This window comes from Pteropus medius, unplaced genomic scaffold (assembly GCF_902729225.1).
Source record: "Pteropus medius unplaced genomic scaffold, Ma_sr-lr_union100, whole genome shotgun sequence".
NCBI classification, from domain to species: domain Eukaryota; kingdom Metazoa; phylum Chordata; class Mammalia; order Chiroptera; family Pteropodidae; genus Pteropus; species Pteropus medius.
In genome coordinates, this window is record NW_024351543.1 from 13,442,893 (window position 1) to 13,453,277 (window position 10,385).

Sequence of the window (10,385 nt, forward strand, 5' to 3'; positions counted from 1 at the left end):
GAAAAAAAGGAAGAGGGGGACAGAGCTAGAGAGAAAGAGAGTAAGAGAGAGAATAGAAATATCTCCTATTGACAGCAGCCATAAAAAGGAAACACAAATAAAGCCACGGGATGCTGTCCCCAGACAGGGTGAGCGAGAGGAGGGCAAGTGGCACTGTTTCCTTTGAGGGAGGTCTTTCATGTTCAGAGAGATGGGGAGGGAAACCCAGTCAGAAGAACTCCATTCACCTCCTCTTCTTTTACTGGCTTTTTCCCTCAACTTCTTCATTGGGTAATGGCACAAAAAATGTGCAAAGGACAGGTGAGGGGGTTACAGAATGGAGCAGCAGGTGAAATAGAGCAAGAGGTGAGTCAAGCTATTTTCCTTCCTCTCTGCCCCAAATGCACAAAGGCCCTGCTCTGATCTCAGCAGAAAACTCATAGCCTCTTTGCCCACAGCTCTCTAACAAATTTCCACCCTTCCAAAAAGCCATAAGCCCTCCTGGATCTCAGCATCCTTATTAAGATTTTTTTCCCTTTGAGTTAAGTGCTTCTAGAGAGAGGGCGGCCACATTGTCTCCTTAAGGTCACTTTTTCATATAAAGTTTCATTGGTTTACTTACTTACTATGGACGAAAGTCTGAGAATCAAGACCTAGATTCTGACTCAACAAGCAAATGAAAAGCACCCAGCTTATTTCAACTAAACCATGAGACTTTGTATAAAGCAAGGAATTCCGAAATTCTGCCTTTGCCATGCTTGTTTTTTAAATGGATGTGTGTATATATAGATTTCAATGAGCACAAAGATTTTGATAAAACATACAAAATTTCCTATGATCTCTGAATCTATTATCAAGATAACCAAATTTTCAAAATTATTACAATCTTATATGTTTTCTTCTGAGCCTCATTCCTTTTATGGTGGCTACTACCACCAGCTCTGCCTTAGTCTAGAGTCTAGACAAACTGAGCAAACACTAAGAGTCTTTCCAACCTAAAATTTTCTCCCCCATCAACTAACATCGGTGCCTAAAACCCCACATTCACGTTACCCTTTTCTGTCTTCAAAAGATCTGTATACTCAAGACCGACGTTGGTAGGACTATCTTCCCTAGCTTTTCAGAGTAGCTGATGAAGTGGGATTGGTGATGAATGAATTCTGATGAATAGAGTGGCAGACAGGATATTCACATCTGTCTCCTTGACAGTGGGAAATATTTGATGTGAAATCCAGATACATGATTCATTAACCAGACACCTGGGGGGTCACCGCAGGTGCTTCAGGGAAAGAGAAAGAGAATACCATGTGAGGGAATCACGGTGTCATTGCCACGGGTTTTCCGCTTTGAACTCCTGTCTAAAAACACTGCCTTAGTGAGTTGGGCTAGGTCGTATGTCCCCATGTCACCCAAAGAGCAGGTGCCCTGGATGCCAGGTCCTTGGCTGGTCCATCTCTCGATCTTCAATCACCAGCTAACCCTGACCCTGGAAGACAAAGTCAAGGAAATGATACTATTTCTCTCTAAGCTATAAAGTAGCTCACTCCTGGGCCTTCTCAGCATGGGACAAGGAGCAGGTTCAGACTCCCCTCACAGTATCATCGACTTGGAATCGCCAACAGATGCCAAACAGGTGAAAGGGCTTAAAGCTCTTTGCTTATCTTTTTAAAGCTTCCCCGACATGGCACAGTGGCTCCAGACTACCCATGGTCACCATTAAAATCCATACTGAGGAAGGGTGAGTCTTGCACAAACTCAAAAGTCCAACTGCAGAGTCTGGAGTAGCACACCACGCAGCCAATCAACAACAAGCCTAACTAAGACCCACCCCCACCCCCAGAGCAATGGAAGAGAAGAGAGACCACTTGTCCAATTGGTACTGGAAATAATTTGGTTAATCAAAAACTTAACAAAAGCACAGAATCGTTAAAAAATGGTGATGCATAACACCCAAAATAGTTTATTGTAACTTAAAATAGAAACATGCTTTTTCCTGCTAACTTTTTATGTAGAGCCAAGATGTTTTCTCTAAATATTAAAACACTGATAAAAGTTCTCCACTATTTTCTTCAAAAGCCACATTCATAACTCATCATCTACAATTTCCAGTTTCTACTTCTTTAAAGCAAAGTGAAAATTTAAGGACACCTATGAGGTAATCTAAGTGCAAAACCCTTCCATATTTTTGTTTCTCTGCAATCATTTGTAGTTGGCTCACCCACATCTAATTCAACAGCAATTTTTTAGCAACTTTCATTTATTGAGTCCTTTCAAAGCATGTAATTTTGTTTTCATGGAAATAGTTCTCTTTTCATACTCGGTGTTCACTGGTTTACATAATATTTAATTAAAGTAGTCAATTTCGTCATTTAGTGTAGTGAATAGGTTTAGTAGAGGTTGGTTAAGAGAGCCTTAACTGCTATTTTTTCTCTGAAGGCAAACTCTCAACCTGAGAAGGTTGCCTGAAATTGGTCTTTAAGGCAAATCACATTTTAAATATCAGAGGTCAACTATCATATATCGAGAACTATTTGTGTAACAAATAAGAAAATATTTCTAGGGATGCAAAAAACAATTGAGGTAAGATGGAACCTTTTACATGACAGTAGGAAGAGGTCATCAAATCCTCTCCCTGAAAGAAACTAAAATACTGGACAATATTACCAAAACAGCTATTTCAGGACCCTGGAAATCAACCAAAGTTATACGACAAAGAGATTTATTGATTAAAAAAATACTGACTTTGGATAAGAATCTGCAGCATATTTGCCTAGGGCTGATCCCATCAACCTCCCATCGCCCTCTTAGATCAGTTAGCTCAGTAGTTCTAACAGGTGGAACAGCTTCACTGCCAGAAAGAGATGACCAACAGCTTCACTGCCAGAAAGAGATGACTGGATTTGGAGCTAAATGTGAAAATCTGGTACTCAGTGAATGGGAAGTAGCAATCTCAGCGGTGAGCAAACAAGGAAGGTCATTCATTACAACAGTCTGAGGTGATCATCCTATTTGGGTCAAACATTGGACTAAAGGATGAGCCAGAAATTTAACAGGGAAATACAAGAAATGAGACACTCATGGAGGCACCTGATAATCTTTCCACATATCTCTGGCTGTCGTTGGCATGTCTGGAGTTGGCATGCATGGGCAGGACTGACCAGAGAGAGTCCTATAAAAAATAAAAGCCAGGGAAGACTTTAAACTGCCTGAGCTTTGGATACATTCTCAGAACAACACACAGATCCATCAGCATTGGGTGGAAGCCTTACTGGCTAAAGGTGTATAAACACAACCTCGGAAAAATCACTGACTGCCCACTAAGCTATGCAGGCATGAGAGCAAATCCTAGGAAACCAGATTAAAAATTAAAACAACAACAACAAAAAACCAATATACATATATTTGTTTTTAAACAAAAAAAAAATTTCAAAATATAATATTTAATATATTTTAAGTGAGCAATGACATCAGCAGCCACATACCACCAGGGAGTCAGATTTTATAAGAAAGTTACTAAACAAACAAAAACCTTAGGGGAAAATATCAGAATCCAGATTTGCTACAATATATTATCTAAAATTTCAAGTTTTCAACAAAGAATTATGATACCTAAAAAGAGTTCAAAAGTGTGGCCCACATGTAGGAAAAAGCAAACAATAGAAATTGTCCCTGAGTGTACCCAGATGTTAGATTTAGAAGACAAAGATTGCAAAGTAGTTATTATAATTATATTCAAAGAATGAAAGGAATATATGTTTAAAGAATTAAAGAGATATACGACAATAACTGAAAAATAGAGGGCCTCTATAAATAGATTGAAAAAAAAGAGCCAAATAAAAATTCTGAAGGTAAAAAGTACAATAACTACAATAAAAAATTCTCTAGAAGAGTGAACAGCAGATATGAGATAGAAGAAGAAAGAATTAGTAAACTTGAAGAGAGATCCAACAGAAATTATTCAATCTGAAGAAGAACCAGAAAAAGATTAGAGAAAAATTAACAGAGCCACAAAAGACCCATGGGACAATATCAAGCACACCAGCATAGGTGTGATAGGAGTCCCTTAAAAGAGAGAATCTCTATAAAACTGGAAAAAGGAGAAGAAAGAAAGAAATGGCAGAAAAAAATTTTGGTGAAATAATGGCCCAAAACTTCTCAAATTTAATTAAAAACATAACCTACAGGTCCAAGAAAATCAAAAAATTAGGAGAAGATCTTTATGACCTTCAGTTAGGCAATGAGTTCTCAGATATGATATCAAGCACACACTCATAAAAGAGAAGAATAATAAATTAGACTTTACTGAAATTAAATACATTTTCATTTCAAAAGATACTCCTAAGTGAATGAAAAGACAAGCCATAGACTGGGAGAAAATATTTACAAAGCATGTATCTAAATATGGAAAGAATTCTTAAAGCTCAGATACGAGAAGACAAACAACCCAATTTAAAAATGGGGAAAAGATTTAAATATACTTCACAAAAGATATGCAAATGATTAATAATCACATGACAAGATGTTCAACATTTTTACTCAATAAGGAAATGAAAATTAAAACCCCAATTAAAAATCATTATAAACTCACTAGAATTTCTATAATAATAAAAAAAATATACCAAATGTTAGTTGAGTATGTATAAAGACGAGTCTCTCATATATATCTCATGGAGATGTGAGATGGTAGAGACAGTTTGAAAATCAATTTGAAAGTTTCTTAAAATGTTAAACATAAACTTACCAATGACTCAGCAATTCCACTCCCTAGAATCTACTAAAGAGAAACAAAACATATGTCCACACAAAGACTTGTACATAAATGTTCATAACATCATTATTCATAATAGCTAAAAAAAAAAAAAACTGGAAGCATTCCAAATATCCATTAACAACTTATAAATGAATAATCAAATTGTTATATATCTATACAACAATCGTATTCAGAAATAAAAAGAATCAAACTATCGATTTATCCCACCACATGGATAAACCTCAAAATCATTATGCTCAGTGAAAGAAGCCCAACACAAAAGACAACATATTATATGTTTCCATTTAAATGAAATGCCCAGAAAAGAAAAATTTATAGAGACCAAGTATAGGGATTGTCTGAGTCTGGAGGTGGAAGGAGAAATTGACTGCAAACTGGCACAAAGGAATGTTTTAGGATGAAAATGTTCTAAAATTGGTCAGTGTTGATGGTTACACAAACTTTATAAATTTATTAAAAAGCATTAAATTATAAATTTATAATAGGTGACATTTATGGTATATAAATTATACCTTCGAAAAATTATACCTTCAAAAAATTTTGATTTTAAAAATGAGACATGAAGATATTTCCCCATATATTGATGTGGTGAAGAGAGGAATAGCAACAAGCAAGACTGCTCTAAGTTCCACAGCAGTGATATAACAAGGCTCTCTGGGAACACGTGGAATGGGGGATTGGGGAACAAGAAGAGGTAGATTAGAAAGGCTTTACCAAAAAAGTGATGTAGGCACTGAGGCCCTAAAAACACCTTTAGTTTTTAAAAATATTACATCAGGTTACAGTAGGGTTTATCCCAGATGTAAAATAATGGCTCAGCATTAGAAAAAGCAGCAACATAATTAACCTCATTAATAGACTAAAAGGAAAGAATAATATACAATTGTCTCAGTTGATGTAGGAAAAGAATTTGATAAAGTTTAGCAACTATATATGGAAAAATAAATCTCTTAGCAAACCAGAAAGAAAAGAGTATTAAGAATCTAAGGAAATGCATTTCCTTTATGATGGGGAAAAGAAAAACTAAAGTATGATTACTATCTCTACTATTGTTTAACATAGTACTGGAAGTCAAGGGAGAGAAAAATAAGTAATAGGTATGAAGACAAGAAAGAAAGAGACAAAGACACATTGTGGAAAATATGAACACCTAGGTAGAAAAAACAACACACTATTAGAAGTAACAAGTTGACCAAGGTTGCTGGATACAAGATCAACTTACAAAAGTCAATCATTTCTTTCTGCCTCAGTAACCAACTAAAGTAAAAAGTAAGCTAACCTTCAAAATAGCAATGAAAAAGTGTAAAATATTTAGAGAATGTACCTAATAATTCTCTATGGAGGAAATTCTTAAATTTTATAAAGGACAGAGAAAAAGAGCTATAGAAATAGAATGGCATTCCATTGTCTTCAGTAGGATCACATTATAAGCATGTCGATTCTCTACAAAATAATCTACAAATTCTCTGTGATCTCAGTAAAAATCCCACCTGACTTTTTTACGTACTTAATCATCTTGATCATCTCTGCGAAAGAATAGACGTCCACCAAAAAACTAAGTCAATTTTGGAAAAAAAAGATTGAGAATTTACCAAAGCTATAATTGTAAAATACAGTTTAATTTTAGAGCAAAACTAGACAAATAGAAATGGAGCTGGTACTCAGCAAGGAACAGAATAACTCAGGGACAAATACATATTTACAGCATTTAATAAAGGTTGTACCATAAATCAGTGACAAAACGAAAGACTGTTTAGGAGGTGGCATTGGGAAAATTAATTCATTGTATTTAGAAAACTGGGACTCTAAGACCATATTCAAGGGTGAATTCCATATGTTTTAGTACCTAAATATGAAAAATAAAATTATAGTTAATAGGTAAAAATTAGTAGAATATCTTTGTAACCTAAAGGTACACAAGGCCTTCTTAAATGAAACCCCAAGTGCACAAACTTCAAGGCAAAAAAAAAATTCTGAATTTGCTTACTTAAAAATTAATTCTTCTTGGTCAAGAAAGAATATTATGGGTAAAGTTGACAATAGATTGGGAAAAGAAACTTGTACTATCATACTATATTATTATGATCATGGACTAATACATAAAATGTATAGGAAAAGAAAAAAATAGCAATTGCAGCAAAAAATGGACAAAAATATGAATAGGTGATTTATAAAAAGGAAAACTCAAAATACTGTTATTGAAGTGATACTCAAATTCCATCATTTTTATATAAAATATATATAAAAACAATAATTGAATATAATTTTTTAATTTTAATGTTTTATTTTTCAATTATAGTTGGCATACAATATTATATTAGCTTCATGTGTACAACATAGTGATTAGACACCTATATAACTTACAAAGTGATCACCCCAATTAATCTAGTACCATACGTAGTTACTACAATATTATTGACTATATTTCTTATGCTATACTCTATATCTCCATGAATTTCAATTGAATATTATTTTACCTCAATTAAGATTGGCAAAAATTAAAAGTTTGTATAAATCCTCACGAAGTTCCATAAGACCAGAATTCTTTGCAGCGGAAGGGAGTTAGAGGCAATTTTATGTCCATCACTGCAAAAGTGGATAAGTAAAATGAAGGAAAGCATTTACAGAGTGAAATACAGAAGTAAAAGCAAGGCTTGAATATGCTATGGCAAGTATAGATGGATCTTTTAAAAATGGGCTTAGTGCAAAAAGTAAGGGATGCAATGAAATCTATTCCAAAATACTATTTATAAAAACTTAAAATACAAGCACATAAACAACAATACCAGGAACAGAGCGCTCAGTAACAAAGAAAAGGATACACTGTAAAATCTTAGAATGGTTTCTTATGGAGAGGGAACAGAATTAGAAAATTTGCATTAAGGAGAATAAAGTAAGTAAAACAGTTAAATAAATGAGAGAGAATGTCTTCGAAGAATTTGGTAATCCAACTTTTTCTTCCCATTGTTTCATTTTAATTTCCAAGGAAATTTTTTAAATCTTTAATTTATTAAATCATAGATTACATGTCTGTGATAAATTAGGTGTCACTAAATAACAAAATATAAACATTTACTTGAAATTTAATTTTCAGCTTCAAGTGAAATAAGTGATTTAGGTCCTTATAGTCTTCAATGTAACATGGACTAGGTTTCAGGGACTCTACAAACTTTGCGATAAAATTTAAATGAAGCCAACACTTTCTTTCCTTGTGAGTTTGTTATCTGGTATTTTTCTGAGTATTTTTATTCCTATACTTTCAAACTCTAGACCCAGTTTTTGTTTTTTTTTTATAACTTGACTGCAAGTTGAAGATACACACATACTCCTACAGTGAGCTTCCCTTGGAATATGCAGAAACAGATTGTGAAATAAAAACCCCATGTGTGCCAAACATGTGGGTGTATTCACTTCTTAACTCTGCATAAGCAACATGATTTTGTCTAAGATGCAATTTCAGTGTGGGGGAAATACAAATGAGAACTTCAAAGATAACTTAGTAAATTCTCCTCAGTTTAGTAATAGTATTTCTGATGCTTTCTGCTGCCTAGAGTAGAAGAACTTCAACTTTTTTTTTGTATTGGTTAATAAAAAAAAATACATTCTAATCATATGTATTGGAAGCTTTGTGACCAGAAGAGGACATCCAGACAGAGCAAAGCTCAGGCTACCCTGGCCTGGTATCACTCTGTCCGCTTCCTCAGCATCCACGCAAGGAACTATCCATACCAGAGATCCACGCATCCAACGGGTCCCCATGGGGGCCGCTCTCTGGTGATTTCCTCACAAGCCTACCAGCCTCCTCATGGCATTAATCTACAACTGCTGATAATTCAACTATGGTAGAGAAAAAGTTTCTCTTCTGTGATTTATGATGTGTCATGCAGAGTGTTCTAAAACACAAAATTGCCAGGCAAATGTTTAAGAACACACTCGTTTGTAATCAGATTAAAAACATCCATTTGAATTCAAAAAGTAAAGGTGATCATGTCAAGTGAGTCCTATGTAATCATTAAAAGCCTGGCAGCTCTCTATCAGCTATTATAAATGCTTGCAAGTTGGAAAATTCAACTTTTTTAACAACCATCTCATGGTTCAGAGTGTTGACCAAAATGGGCCCTTCCCACAGCCCTGAGGACTGGTTACTCATTCCACTGCATAGCCACCAGGAGTGAGTGACTTAACCACCCCTATGAGTAGAGAGCCACTAGGGTTAATGATTAACCAGCCTGATGTGTGGAGGGGCTTTCCCAGTCTCCTTCAGATGTTCTACCCATTCTTACACTCCCCAGATTCTTGGAGCACTTATGTCCTCTCGGAAGTCTCCTCACATCTCAGGAAAACGGCCTCAAAAAGAATAAAAGTTGAATATGCAATCTAGGTGTCTGTTTTATTTAAATTCCAGTGTTCTGCTCAGAGGCCTCCTGGTTCCCCTGGGCCACAGGGCAAATCTAAGCAAACCTCGGGGCAACAGTGTGTGCTGGGCCACTTCATGTAAGTTTCTACCTCCTTCACAACTTTGGGGTAAGGTGAATCCACATGGGCATTTAAAACAACAAATTTTTCATATTTTTCAGGTGTCACTGAAACTCTCATTTAAAATATTTCCCAGGAAGACTCATCTCATTCATTTGCAGACGGAAATTGTAAAAAGCTTTAACCCTTTAAGCTTACAGGACTCCCAAGAAGGAAGACACAGGCCTAGGAGACAAATGGGCTATTCTGTCTGGACCCCTGACCTCCTCCACTGCTGTCACACAGACTACTGGCCTCTTTCACAGGTCTCCCCCTACCCCCACTTTTCTTGGAGTAAAAGTGTAGTTGAATAGTTTTCTGATTTATAAAAGTATGCCTGGACATTGTTCAAAACTGAAGAAAAGCCACCAATATGCCTTCCATTAGCAATAACCATTACTAATATCAATGTTAATGATGATAATTTAATAAATAATATTAATACATTTACTATTTCATTCCATATACACATATGCAATTTTCATATACTCCATTATATAGAAAACCCACTGTATTTTCTATCCTACTTTGTTTTATGTCACTATTATTTTCTAAACATTACACATATTATCAAATATTCTTCAGAATCACAGATTTTAATAGCCACAAAAAAATTCTATCCTATGGATATACTATAATAATTAACTCCACTTAATTACATGAATAATATATGAAGTACAGATGTAAAAAAAACTGAAATAAATAATAATCACCCACCCCGCCGACACCAAGTTAATATATTGGTGTTTGCCTCTTTAGATTCATTTAAGAGCATATAAATACAAATAAATAAAGATGAATGTGGATTTTACTATATCTTTTACTTTGTCATCTGGTTTTTAAGTAATAATATATACTAATGAATATTTTCCATGTTATTATTTTAATTTATTATGTTTCATTGTATGGATATTAGCATGATATCCTTATTTAGACATTTAACTTGTTTCAATTACTATTAACAATGCTTCAACTTTGTACATAAATCTCCAATCAATATAACCACATAGAAATTATAAACCAAAGGAGGCAAAGGAGGGGGAATTAAATACACAGCTTAGATTAAAAAAAGAAATTCCTTGGAGTCAAAAACAAAGGGGCAGGATAAAACCATATGCCA

At 34.8% G+C, this 10,385-nt stretch overlaps 1 long non-coding RNA gene across 1 annotated transcript; it reads left to right on the forward strand.

Annotated features, from left to right (window-relative positions):
• Positions 1–8,799: 8,799 nt before the first annotated feature.
• LOC120586780 (uncharacterized) lies at positions 8,800–9,549 on the forward strand. Its single transcript, XR_005648800.1, has 2 exons — positions 8,800–9,244; positions 9,328–9,549. It is a non-coding gene; the product is annotated as an uncharacterized LOC120586780 (long non-coding RNA).
• The last annotated feature ends 836 nt before the right edge of the window (positions 9,550–10,385 follow it).